Source organism: Gobio gobio, assembly GCF_949357685.1.
Source record: "Gobio gobio genome assembly, chromosome: 11".
Lineage (NCBI taxonomy): Eukaryota > Metazoa > Chordata > Actinopteri > Cypriniformes > Gobionidae > Gobio > Gobio gobio.
The window spans coordinates 8,787,902-8,802,981 of record NC_137104.1 but is presented as its reverse complement, the minus strand read 5'-3'; the positions used below and the strand labels follow the sequence as shown (position 1 = coordinate 8,802,981).

Sequence of the window (15,080 nt, the reverse complement as noted above, 5' to 3'; positions counted from 1 at the left end):
ATAATTTAAATAGAGGCAAAAAAACAAAAACAAATCCCCCTTAAACTGCACAACTTTACAGTAAAAACATTAATAAAGCTTTCTGATATTACAATGTGTGTGGTGGTGTGGTTACGGCCCTGCTTGTCTTGTGTTTTTTAGCGGGCTTTGCTAATGAGGCCAATTAGAGAGAATTATTAATATATTTTTTTTATAACAAGGGTTTATCAATGATGCGTAGGCTATATTATTGAACTAACCGAAGACAAAATGTAGAATTCAGAAAATAATGTAGAATGTTTTTTTTCCAAAAAAATATACTGTAACAAAAGCCTTGTTTGTGTAACCTTTTCCCACACAAGTTTGAAATGTTCCAAATGACCCCCAGACATTTTTTATAATAGGTTTGTGTGAATATTGTTTTAAGTTCACTTGGAATTGATATAGCTTTTATTTATACAATAATGTTGAATGTCTATCATTAATGTTTTAAAAGAAGAAAAAAAAATTCAGAGACATCGGTAGCAGTTTTCATAAAAATGTGTCATTACAACAAATATTTCAAATATACTGTCTTTAAGTTGTTTCTACATAAATTTGGAGAGTAACTGTGGAATTATTACAATGAAAAAATATTAAAAACGCAGATGTTGAATGTGCGATTAATTAGTTACTTTTTTTAATTGATATATATATATATATATATATATATATATATATATATATATATATATATATATATATATATATATATATATATATATATATATATAACTGCCTTATAACTAGATTCACCTTTACATGTTTAATTGTTCATTTTCAAAGCACTAAACTGAGATGTACAGTAACCATCCAAAACATTCAACAGATTTATTTAACCTGGGGACAATTTATTTAGAAGGTTTTTGTGACCTCTTGAACTGCAACTAAAAAACAACAACAACAACTTTCGGCCATTTCCACCACTGAGTACACAGGCCTCTGTGAAAGGGGACAGTGTGATACCATTTAGGCGCACCACTTTTGGACAAAACGTATTGTCAGTAATAGGCAGAAAACTCTGGAATAGTTTGCCCCTTCCAATAAGAGAATGTCCTACATTGAAAACCTTTAAAACTCACTTAAAACAGTTGCTTCTAGAAAACCAGACATGTACTCACACATTTATCACCCATATATTTTCACTGTTTATTGAATGCAGTATAGAGGTGGATGAACAATGTCTTTGCCATTATGTGTCTTTTTGTTTTATCAATGTACATGTCATTATTATGTGTATATTTTACTCTATAGTGAATGAATGCTGTTTGATTGTGGGCTGTCTTCTTGTTAGTCTTATGTTACCTGCCTAGGGACTGCAGATGAAAAGTAGTTATTTTGACTAATTCTGGCATATTTACATGATGTATTTTTATACTACAATGTTAATTTATATGCATAATCCCTATCAAATAAATCAATAAAATAAAAATAAATAAAAGAAGTGTACTTTGCAAGGCTGTGCGTTCAACAAACAAATGATACTTTTATTCAAAGGGGTCATCAGGTCACATATAAGACACTATTGTCAGGATGTACCAGCGGACAGAGGTGTAAAATAAGTGACAGGGACAAAAATGCACAGTCCAGAGTTGTTTTAACTCCCAAAGTGGAAAAATATAAATACATACAGTGGCAATAGTGAAGACAGAAAAATAATCCAAATATAATACAGAGGAAAATACATTTGCAATACACGAATGTAAGTTGGCTATGCCGATGTACAGGACCAAAAAACACAAACGAGATTGAATCTCTCCACACTCCCTCCCCTGCCCCTAAAATGGCTGCCTCTTTTATAGGCTTTGGCTCCTCCTATTTTTGGAACATATCATTTTAGGGGAAAACCTATAAGTTACAAACAGGTGACAAGACATAAACAAACAAACCTTCATGACATTTCAACTCTACATCATATATTATTTACATCTATTAACACAGAAATGGTCAAAGGGTTATTTAGCATGACATTACAGAAAAACGCAGACTAAGGATGTTCAGGTCAAAGACCATGTAGACTTAGCCAAAAAGGTGCAGTCATATGTGTGCTCATGTGTGTTTGAGTAAACGCTAGCGATAGTAGCTTCTCGACGGGACGCCGTCACCTTACTTCGGGAGGGGAATTACCTCAAAGTATTGAAATTGTGTTCGATGTATTCGAGAAGGGAATTACCTCGAGATACTGTAGTTTTATATTAACAACTGGGAGTTGTTTTGAATTGTCCGTGGTGAAGTCAGATAAACGGATTGAGAATTTCCGCGACAGAGGTGAACCAGAAGGGATGTTTAGCTGTTTGAAAAGCGTTGAAGTTAAACTGATAACTGAATGAAATGAAATAAACTCTTATGGTGTAAAGTATTTTTGGTGTTCCTCTCTGTGTAATGATATTAGAACCGCATGCGTCACTGAACATTAAACATTTAAACAAATTCCAGCATTAAACAAACAAAACAATGAAACTAACAACTTGGGACGATGAACGGGATGTTACAACACCGACATCGGGGCTACAAACACACGACTACATCAGGATGGTACATTTTGCCGGCATTTATGCTGCGTTCCAGGCAAAGTCACGCCGAACTCATTTACAAACATTTCTATCACCAAAGGTGCTCACTCCTTGCTTATTTGAGGGAAACGGAGGAGAAAAACGGCCCATAAGGCAAGAGAAGCTGTTGTACCTTTTATTTTACGTTATTTGTATATTTGGAAATGTATTAGGTATTATTTTATTCTTGCACTCAATGGCCTGAAAACGAGCTAACGCTAGAAAAGCTGCTGATAATGCATAACATTTGCAGATAAATAACGTTAGGACAATACCTTATTTTAAAAAAGCGATTTGGGTTTTAATGTACGACTTTCATAAACACCGCATCCGTAGGGGCTGCCATTGTTGCTTCGCGGGCTATGTGACGCCAGAGCTCGTAACTGGGAGTACATCGATCTACTACGAGTTCACGGGTGGGAAGTCACGGGTTTGACTGCCGTTCCGGTGCACTTTCACGGGTAGAAGGTTGGAAAAACACGGGTCACAGGTCGCCTGGAACGCGGCATTAGTTTGTGTGTATGTGTAATGGTGGAAACAGTTTGTTGTGTGCACATGCCCGTGTTCAGTCCCTTCAAAATAAAAGTCAGAGGTCACAGTCAGTCTGTGACAACTATACAAATAAAGATGAGTTGTCTTGACTAAACAAAGCAAATGTGGCCGTGATGACTTGATGACTTCTTTCCAGTCTTCGGTCTCTCGTGTTCTTGCTCAGACGTGGGCCGGCTCTGATCTCTGGTGCGGCGGCTTGGGTTCCTGTCAGCAGGTCGGGGTTGAACTTCAGGCTTCGGCTCAAGCCCTCCACCAAGTGTTATATCCTATCCAATACAAAGATTATATGAACATGTGAACTCATGAATGTTTTTTTAGAGCTGATTTACAACAGAACTGAATTGTTGCAATCGCATCACTGATTGTGTTATTTTCCTGTTTATTACTGTGAAGCCGCTCTGAAACAATCTGTATTGTATAAAGCGCTGTATAAATGAAGCTGACTTGACTATAACAATGAACACAAATTTGAAAACCTCACTACCAATAATCCAGAACTGAAGATAAATGATAATAATCCTACTCTGTCTGTTACACTTCCTCACACCTGAAATCACTGATCGAGTGAATCTCCTGAACTTCTCCTGAGCTAATCCATTCATGATGTAACATCTGCTCTAACGTCGGCCGTTTCGTTGGATCCCGGGCTAGGCACTGGCTAATCAGATCTCTGCATTCTGTACACATTTTTATTAAGGAGAGGCTGGTTAGTCATGACCATGTGACACGAATGTTGAAAACATTGAAAAATCTTAAATACTTCACCTTTACCTGTTTCTAAACAGAGCCTTTGCTTTATTTGTGTGTTTATCAATGTTATCAATATTTTTCGCTCACCTTCGGATAAGTTGGGGTTCTGAAATGTAACTTTGGCTCGTGTGATTTCCGTTCTATTGCCAAAGGGAGAGCATGCGTTCATCATCTCGTAGAACAGCACTCCTAGAGCCCAGACATTTGTTGGGACGGCGTGGAATCGAGATTCTGTGAAGACTTCAGGCGGCCAGTAATCCCGTAATCCTGTAAGCAAGACATTTGCACATTGTTGAGCAATCTTTTCAAAGCATCAAATAATCAAAAAGTCACTACATCCAGGTTTCCACACTCCAAAAATACTCACCACGGTATACGTTCCTCTCGTAGCCATCAGCACTAAGTAGCTGACCGCAGCCGAAGTCGATCAGTTTGAGCTCTAGCGTGTTTGCCTTCACCAGGAAATTCTGTGCATGAACATCATTATGAAAAACGCCATGCTCGATGCAGTTTTCCACCGCCAGCACAGCCTGTATCATGATGACCCGAGCTGTGGTTTCATCCAGTGGAGGATCACGAAGGATGAAGTCCAGCAAGTTCTCGCAGGGGTCAGGGAACTCCATAATGAGACTGAATCTCCGAGGATGCTCAAACCAGTCGTACATTTGTATGACGAAGGGGCTTATGGGTTCTTGCCTCATCATGAGCAGCAGCGCCACTTCCGTAACCAGAGGTGTGGGATGCCCAGGCTAGAGAAAAGTAGTAGACAGAAGGTTAGCTGGGTCAAAATCTGAAGAAAACGTCTCATTTTTAAATGTACTTTTCTTTGATCTTTATAGATACGATCATCAGAGCCTTTCCAGGTTTATTGAGCTATTACATTTACACCTAATGCTTCCTCCAGGTGTATTGACTACAGTAATCAGTACTTAAACAACAAATACACATTCAACTTTTGACCAACTTACAATAACAAGATAACGATCATTGTTAATCTTGTGCATCTGCTTGATGGCAACCTGCAAAAAAAAATAGGTTCAATAACAGTTCAATAACAGTAACAGTGTTCAATAACAGTTCAATAACAGTAACAGTGTTCAAGCCGCTGACTTTGCACATAACATTTATCATTTGAGCATCTAAGTATTAACCCATCTGTATTAAATATGTTTTGATGCATGCAAGAGCAAAAATGTTTGTACAATTCAGCAAGATTGCTTTACCGTTTTGCCATCACATTTCCGTGTTCCCTTGAACACTCTTCCGAATCCTCCGGATCCAATCATCTCTCCCACGTTATAGAGAGTCTCAAAGGAGTCTGAAAAACAAAATATGAGAAAAATATGAGTTTGCTAGATCCTTTGTTTTATATTAAAAATATCAGTGCAAACAAGACAATAATAATACTGTTTAAAACAATGTTGGAGGAATAATGTCTGCGGATTGACCGTTATTTGGCTGGACGCCGGAGGGATCTGGATCAGGTGATGATGGACCAGGATCGGGCTCTGGCTCCAGATCCGCTGGAGGAACAAACGGCTCCACAACATCCTCAGCACTGAGACAACAGCAGAGGAGCGAGCGCCTCATAGCCTGACACACGTTCCTGAAGAAAGAACGATCTCCTTTCCTCTTCTTACAATCGGCAGGTTTTTCTGAAATGAAGAAAACAAAACTGAATTATTCTAACCATCTAACCAATCTAAGACCATTGCGTTTTTCGGAGGGATGGGCTTCACAGAAGCAGGAAGCAAACGAGCCGATCAAAGGACAGTGGAGACAGCGGTGTGGAATAAAGGTAAAATATAAGAAAAATACGGCGTTTTAAAAAAAAAAGAAGTATTAAGACATGTTATACTGCGCCCCATAAACACAACCAAGCCTAGAAAAAAACCACGGAACCACCCCTTTGATTCCAGAAAGAAAATTTCAGCAAAAGGAAATTAAATGTGACTGTACTGTGACTGTCAGAATGAAATATGAAATAGCAAAATCTCCATCTGTACACTTTACACCGCCCAGCTTTATTTCAGTCTCACCTGTTGAGCTCCTGTTCACTGGTGAAGCCTCCATAAGGCCATTTGAAGTCTCCGTTGGCTCGACGGGAACTTGACCTGGCAGCGGAGGGCACATCCACTCTTCGAGGCTGTCGGACCTGGACAAACAACAGTCGCTGGAACTGCCCTGTTCGCTTAGGCTATCCGACCGATCGCCACTCCATCTCCATTCGACGATGTACGTGCCTCGGCTGCTGAGGCTCAACGACTCTCTAGAGAACCGCCTCACTATATTGACAGAGAGGGACAAAGATGATATGGACATGATGCTTGGTGAAGATATTTCTTATCATATAAATAATCAATGTCAGTGGTCACATCAAATTGTTACTTTATTTATTTATTTTTCAACTTTCTATTTTCAATGACACATTATTTGATAACTGAGCAATAACTTCTTCAATAAAAGCCTATTCTGACCTCTGCGAAAGAGTTTAGATGGAGTGGATGGACGTCCATCGTCCTGGCACTCCCGGCTGCCGCTCTGCCACTCCCTCTTCCTGTCCGTCTGACCTGTGGACACAGAAACACAAAACTCAGAAGACAGAAGTGCTAAATGTGTAGGAAGCTCCTGCATCTGTGTCTGGGTCGGTCATCAGAACAGAACAGGGTCTCCAAACCACCTGACCAGCCGTCTGAGAGAAAGTGGCTCTCCTGGATTTGGAGAGGCTGGAATATTTCAGTAACATAACATCCCATAAACAAGTGAAACACCTAAAGCACTCACCTCCTGTTTCACCCATCATATTCGGCATCGACATCCTCCTCCAATCTGGAATAAAAACAATACAAAACACAAAACACAACACAACACAACACAATACAATACAATACAATACAATACAATAAACTCTCCTCAAAAATACTCCTCCCAGAAAAATAAAAAGAAATAAAATTTGAAACTCCTAAAATAAGAAAAGAACAATAAGATAGCACTATAGAAATAGTAAGAACTAAAACTCAAAAATATAACTGTGTAAAGGATATCTCCTGCGTTGTTCTTCCAGAATAAAACTCTTGTCTCAGGAATCGTCCGAACAGCTTCAAAATCTCAGTCAGCACAGAAAATATTCTGCAAAAGTTTTTGAATTCGCCTCGTCTCTCTCAACAACAGATCGCGATCAGTGCGGCTGCATATGAGTCAGAATCAATTCATAACAATGTTCATAACATGCGTCGCCATAGCAACTAAAACTCAAATCATTCATATGAGCAGAGCACGTGACCGCGCATCGATCTAACACATTTATTGAATAGTTATGAACTTAATTTGGACGTTTTCTTTAATAAAAAGTCTGAATCTGTTTCATTGAATCAGTTCAAAACTTTGATTCAGTGATTCCTCTGCATCATCATCACTCAGAAATGCTAGATATCTCTACAATTAACAGGCGGACGTTTTCCGGAAATGTCCCCGTTTTTTACAGCTCGTTCAAAACAACCGGCATATACATTGCAAAAAAGCCCAACATACAGCAGCTGCTGGGGCATCATGTTGTGATTCTTTCACCAGCAGATGGCGCTGTGAGCTGCGCTGACTCTACTTGGTCGCGCGCACGCAGCTTCATGATGAACGTCACCGAAAGCAGAGCGCCATTATCGTCAAATATCTAAGAAACATCGTTATCACTTTCAAGGTAGTAACATACTTACTATTCATGTTAAATTAAAGTAATACTGTTTGCATGTGCTCTATAACAGATCCTCAACGGGGTGCGGGATTGTTTTGTCCCCAAAAGTTCCAGTCACAAAGCAGTGATTACCACACATCTTAACTAGCCTATCTATCTATATATATATATATATATATATATATATATATATATATATATAAATATATAATTACACCTTACCCTAGCTCACAAAAAATACATGTGCAGAATACACACATACTTAAATTCATGCTTAAAATAAGCCTAAAATGCAAAATAACAAGACCAATTAAAGATAGTAACAGTTATTTCAAGCACAAACGTAACAAAACATTTGAAGTAAAAGAAAAAAAGTAATTTATACAGTATAAACTTGTGAAAATGAAAGTATTAAATACAATTATATTTGTTAAATAGTTTTATTCCATATTTATGTTGTTTTATTTGTGTAATGTGTTTTTGTTAAATCATGTTCTAATATTGTTTTGAACGGCTTGTGATTTACAGTGGTGGTTTTACTATGAACTGTTTTCATTGTTTGATTGTTTTTTTGTTTTGTTTTTGCGGGTGCAGTGAATTGTATTAAAACCAGACCAAAAATCGTAATAATAACAAAACTAAATCATAATAATTATTAATGTTAATAATAATATAGGGAGCCCAGCCCACAACGACAACAAAAAACATTCAAAAATATATTGTCCCTGTTTTTAATTAATAGACAGGCCTAATAACAAATGAGATTTCTGAAATGAGAATGTCCAAGTTTCCATTTCAGAAATCTGGTCACCTTACTCTGCATGCATCAAAATGTGTTGCTAAATACTTTTATTTATTTTATTTTTTTTTTTACTATATTTTTCTATATTATTGCATATGAATAAAAAAAAAAATTTAAATAATGTTTCTTTGTATTAGTTTAATGGTGAATTTTTTTTAGTTCTTATTATTTTAACTTTTTTTTCATGGTATTAAAATGTAAGTTTATGTGTGTGTGTTTAGTTGAGTTTCATACTTCAGGCTTTTATGGCGCATATACTATGATATTATTATACTATGATTAACATTTTCAAAGAGGGGAAAAAAACACCTTAATTTTATTCAGAAGCTCAAACTAAGCAAAAATGCGTAATTTTGTGCACCTGCTGATATTTATATTGTCAAAACGTAAGATGAAATTCTGATAGCTTGTAATGTCAGTCAGTGAGATCTTTATAATAGACTTAAAATGCATATAAATATCAGTTGTCACTCTATATTCCCCAATAATGTCTTAGTAAGATTATATTGAAATGCTTTCACGATCTAAGCTCTGTAGTTTTTGATGACTGAGAGATGAACAAATAAACTCAAAAGCCTGATGGATCATATTTGATACTGACATTTTAACATGGGTTTCCTAAAATATTATGTATGGATAATCAAACTATCAATCAGACAACATTAGATTGTGTGCAGATGTTTTTTCAGCAAAGTTTTGATTATGTTTATCATGATCAAAGAGGCCTTAGAAATTTACATATCAAATATTATACAATAGGCTTTATAGGGTTAATAGTATTAATATCTCTCACTCAGGGCCAAACCCCTGCTCTTATCGATACAATTAAACTCGCTTTCTGTCGTTTATCAGTTGATGCTCAAGGTCTGGGGGAGTAAGGAGGAAGCATCCCAACTGGAGAAGTGCGAGGCGGCTGCTCTCATTGTGGAGGGAACAGCTCATCAGCTAATGTCGTCGGATGGAGAAGTTGATTGATCCATACCTAGGAAACTTCAGTGAGGTCTTGTGTTAGCAGATTGTTTGCCAAGAATATAAGCTACCGTGCATTGGGGTGTTTTCTGCCATTTCAGGTTGAGTTTATTGAGATCCATGCCCTCCAGTCAGACCAGGAGGAGATAGACAGCCGGTTGTGCTCCGCCTGCATCATGCCGTCAAGCTGGGATTCAAGTCGGCAGTAGTGAGGACCCTGGACACCGACATCTTCTTCATCCTTCATCCTGCATCACGCTGACACCATCAACCTCGTCATCTACCTCGACACTGGCATGGGCCGTCACCGTCAGCTGGTCAATGTCCCAGAGCTGGCCACTCCTCTTGGGCAGCCGTACTGCAGCAGCTGCTCGGCTACTGTGTGTTTAGTGGTGAGGACTGTACCAGCACCTTCAAAGGCAAGGGCAAGGTGACACCGCTCAAAAAGCTCCAGAAGAACCCCAAATTTCAAAAGGGTTTCAGGTTGGTGGATGAATTTTAGACAGTTGAATTTGAATGTATTGAATATAATATTTGGAGAGAGCAAACTTAGCAATTATCCCAACAATCTTCCTCCAGTCAGCTGTGCGATGAGTGGAAGGTGAAGTTGGAAGTGCAGGAGCAGCTGGAGGTCTTCACGTGTGTGATGTACAGTCAAGCATGTGAGACATCAGTCAAGCCGGTCAGGAGCAAGATGCTCAAGAAGATTGTGGGAGAAGACGAGACCCTCAGCATTAAGTCGAGAGTCGATTTTGCTCGCCTGCCCCACTGCCAAGACTCACTCATCCCTCACATCCAGCGGGCAAGCGGGCAGCTGAGCCGATCTTCCGGAGGCCTAAACCCTATGACGAGGGTCAGGGGTGGGAGAAGACGGACGGAGGGATTTTGGAGCCTGTCTGGTCTTGTGGACCAATTCTGGCCCCATCTCTCATTGACCTGTTTGCTGATGATGATGGAGAGGGGGAAGAGGATGAGGTGGAGATTGATGATAAACAAACATGATGATCATTGATCCATTTAATAGTGATCAATTTAATAACCTTGCAATTGTTATAACAGAATAAATTAGATTTATACGGCTAAATTTTCAACACAAATAGCAAAAGTTACATCATAATGAGCCTAAATGTGTTATTTGCCTGTTTTTCACCAATAGAGTGGTTGTACCATGTCAATGACCTTTCCATTTGATTCCTGGTGTCCGAATTATATTAGCAAGTGGGTTCATTTGTCTCTGTATGTTGTGTGGTTTAGGAGTTAAGATGGCCGCCAAACGAACCCCATGGGACATTAGTTGACCTCGGCAACGGCAAAAATTCTTAACAAGAAACCATTAGGGTCTCAAAAAAACAGGTTACAAAAAACTGCCTAGCGGATACACGGGAACCCATTTCTCCTGCTAGACTACTTGATTATCAAAGTTTAACAAAGTGAAACATTTTACTCGAAATCACACGTTTTCTGTGTAATTTGACATGTAACGTTACCAAAAATGTCAGATTTAATCTAATTCTTTATGATTTCAGTTAATACAGGTGGAGCTGGCAAAGGTGGAGGGTTTCTAAAATCGCGCTGCAACTACAGCAAATGCTAACAAAGCATTTGAAGGTTGAGCATGACAGCTCATTGGCTACTGATACAGCAGGAACCAATCAGATGTGCTCTAAAGAGAATGATGTGATTGCAAGCAGATTGAGTTAAAGGTGCAGTAAGCGATTTTTGAGAAACACTGTTGATATTTGAAATCACCAAAACAAACACGCCCCTACCCAAAAGGATCACACCCCAATCTTGATAGCGCCACCCCCAACTTCACAAACACGCTATGGCGCACAAGCACCTCCCCCCTCATGAGTGGACACGCCGATTGGCTACACGTGTGCTTTAGTGCTCGGTCCGATCCACTTTCAACAGCGTTTCTCAGAAAATACGCTTACTGCACCTTTAAGGAGCTATCAGCCTGCGCCATCTAGAGTTTCAGGACAGAACTTTTTATTCGTTTTTGGGAAACTATTCCTATGAGCTTCAAGATTGACCTAAATCATTCTCAAGGCCAAAGTATGCAGGATTTACATGTTTACAGTCTGGTACAAATTGTGGTTTTGGTCTATACGGCTAATTTTGCCCTTCATGACAACTGTGAGGGGGGTGAATTTTTTTATAACTCATTCGTTTACATTATATAAAGCATTAAAGTTCTGCATAATTAAGGGCGTGGCCACTTCGAGTGACAGGTGGATTGCCCCTGCTGTTTGTCTGCTGTCCGTTAGCTCCACCCACTCCACCTGTTAGCTCATCTTTAGCCCCTTTTCAGTTATCCGGGAGTGACATGCTGTCAAGATGGCAACGGCCGCACTTTAGGCTTCAGAAACCTATGGGTGATGTCACGGACACTACGTTCATATTTATTTACAGTCTATGTGTGGCAACCGTGCCCTGGGTGCGTCGATTCACTAGGCAGTCGAAGAAAAACACATTGCCCTGGCTAAATGAAGAGTGTAGGATACTTATGAAGGAAAGAGATCAATTATTGAAACAATCTTTAAAATCAGGTCTTTCAACAGACCGACAAAAATGTACCTCATTAAGTAATAAAGTAAAAAAAGATAAACTAAAGCCAACTTCTTCATCAATACTATTGAAGAGGCAAGAGGAAATGGGAGGAAGATATGGCAAACCATCAACAAGCTGATTGGCAGAAAAAGTTGAAAATTAACACTGAATTAGTTACAGATCCAACCATCATATCTACAGAACTCTGTTTATGAAACAACTCAACTTTTTAATTCACCTAGCTATTCTATTTGCTCCATTAATTATGCACAGCCGATTTCTATTTACAACAAATAACTGAAACAGAAGTAGCATCAGTGGCTTAAAAAATTCTAAGGCCATGGATATCTATGGCCTTGATACTAATTTTCTAAAAAGGCACAAAGAGACCCATTCATACAGCCCATGACATATTTCATTAATCAGTCCTTAAAGGGGTGTTGAACTGAGAAATCAACTTTCCCTTGAGCTTTTGATATATAAAAGGTCATGGTAATATAAGAATAACCTGTAAGTTTCAGAGCTGAAAACTTCCAGTGTGTGTGTGTCCGTGTCCGCGAGAGTGTGTGTGATTTAATCATTGTGTTTGTTTGATATTTTGCGAGTCCTCTGAGCATTTCCCCAGAAGATACCCATATGGACTGACTGAAGCTCATTAAATATGCAAATCTTATCCAATCCTAGCCGTGGGCGTTTACTTCCAAGTGTTCAGTGCGGCACGCCCATCAAATCCGAGTGTTTTTCAGAGAGCCTCAAAACCAAGGCAGAAAATAGCCTATTACTTATTCATTATGATGTTTTTTAATGTAAAAACCACCCAAACGTCATAAGTTGACCTCAGATAACAGTATAAAAAAAATAAAAAAGCCAGTTCATGACCCCTTTAAGACAATCCATTGTGCCATCAGCTTGAAAGATGGCCCTGGTATAGTCGAAAAATGGGTGGCTAAACTGATTCAACATCTCAATACAAGCAATAATTTATTCCACCCTATGGGATTTGGGTTCAGGGTTCAACTGTGTGTTTCTGGGAAAGGTTAAAGGCTATCTAGATAAGAGTTCTTATGTTGGTGCTGTCTTTATAGATCTAAATCGAGCTTTCGATACTGTTAATTACAAAGTTCTTTTATCTAAATTAACATATTTCAATTTCTCTGAACAAGCTCTTAACTGGATAAAATCATTAGCCTGGCGTGGTAGTCTGGTACCGCTCCATTGAGCTTTGATTATGGGGCGTGTTTCAACCGAGCCAGGAAAGACCTCAATTGGATAGACCCACAACCAATCAGAGCAACGGAGCGACGCGTAACGTTAGTTGTCAAATGTCAACAGAACTCAACTGCACTGTGTTGCCAAGTCCGTGTTTTTCTCCATGTCCGCGGGTTGAAGCGACCCCAATTATGTGATTATATAAACCCAGGAATGCGAATTTTAGCAGGCAACCTTGCCAAAATAACATATTTTGCCAACCAAACGCCATTTTTTTCCGGAGAACACCTGGGAAAGTTATTGTTTTGGGCTATAGTTTTGAGTAGCAATTGTGCGCGACATTGCAAAAACACTTGGAAACCCTGTCTGCACGCACGCTGGATTAAGTAACGTTACAAGAAAAATATGAGTGTAAACGATCTTTGCCAGTAATAAAATAATTTAAGGATACACAGAGTACTTACCAACACGATCATCGTTTCTGAGAGAAATAGTGAAGGTGAATGCATATACGAACAAGTTCTCCGTTTAGGATAAGAGCAAATTCAACCCAAGAGCCTTCGATGATGTGGATGATTACGTTACTGTTGATCATCTGTCCATCATCGTCTCAAGCCCGCCCTGACAATTTCATTGGTCCAAACAGTTTCTGTTCGGGCATAATTACTCCTCTATGGAGCGAGTCCAGACCGAATTGCCCGAGCAAAAAAAATTGTGGGCGGGGCTAAATTCGGCTGGCATCCAGGCTATAAAATCATACCTATCCAGTAGAAAGCAACGTGTTTGTGTTAATGATTCAAAGTCCCCATTCTGTGAATGTCCAGTAGGGGTCCCCCAAGGCTCCACACTTGGTCCAATCGTGTTTACACTGTATATAAATGATCTGCCAGAGGCATGTCAAAATGTTGATGTTCAGATGTATGCAGATATGCTGTAATCTTTACACATGCTAAGAACTACCAAGAGATAGCATCCACACTTACATCTGCAATGGCTCACTAAGTCATGTCTCTAGTACCTAAACATAAACAAATGTTCTGTATGGCGTTTACTAAACAAAATATGAAGGTGTCACATTCTAATGCCCCTCCGCTTCATGGCTTCTTCCAAAGCGGTGGTAGTACACGCAGGGGTGGAAAAGGGGTTTCGAGGGAGGACGGAGTTCCAGCTAAAAAAAAAAAAAAAAAGGTTCCATTTTATTTTATTTTTAATTAAAAGGATTTGTATATTTTAGCAACTCAATATTCTACAATATAATAGCCACATATACACGTAATGTAATGAATAATAATAAAGAAGTAGCAGAATATTTTGTGATAAAGGCTGCACAATGTCAACTTTTCTGATTGGCCAATACCGGCAGACTGCAGCCAATGGAAATGCTTCTCCATTGTTACGTGCTTGAGGTAAATTATCTGGAATGATGAGCTGTGATTTTTGACCCAAAACCCGTTACTTTAACTGTTCTAAATTAGGATATATCTGGATCAATGTGCACTGACCGCCACAGTGTTCTTGTCAGAGAACTCAGAGTCATGGATAGATGATAGCCTTTTAATGATTGCTTTGTATCAACACAGATGGACATGTGCAAGGTTGATCTAGAACAGTTAAAGAGAAATAATAATTAACATATAAATCACTTAAGTGATATAAATAAACTCAACATAAAGTGTCTTCATCCTCATTCAAGTGATAGCGATCGCTATATTAAACTTCAAAGGATTGACGTCAATGATTCAGCGCATAACTCACGTGAGATAAATAGATTGCATGAATATAAATGAATAAAACTTATAAACAGTATCTGCAACGAATACACTTGTAATACAACATTAATATTCAAATAACACTGGACTTACTTGTACATTACTCAAACAATGTCCTTAAAGTGCGAGCAATCCAGCGACTAGCGCTACGCATATTCTCAGTCTACTAAATGAGCGTAAGCTGCGCATGTTGCGCAATATTCTGTAACGTGCAGCGC

The 15,080-nt window shown here is 38.8% G+C and overlaps 1 long non-coding RNA gene across 1 annotated transcript; it reads left to right on the top strand.

Moving 5' to 3' along the window:
* The first annotated feature begins 7,475 nt into the window (after positions 1–7,475).
* On the top strand, positions 7,476–10,557 carry LOC307133881. The gene is made up of 3 exons (XR_013817498.1): positions 7,476–7,566; positions 9,215–9,814; positions 9,911–10,557. It is a non-coding gene; the product is annotated as an uncharacterized lncRNA (long non-coding RNA).
* Positions 10,558–15,080: the final 4,523 nt, after the last annotated feature.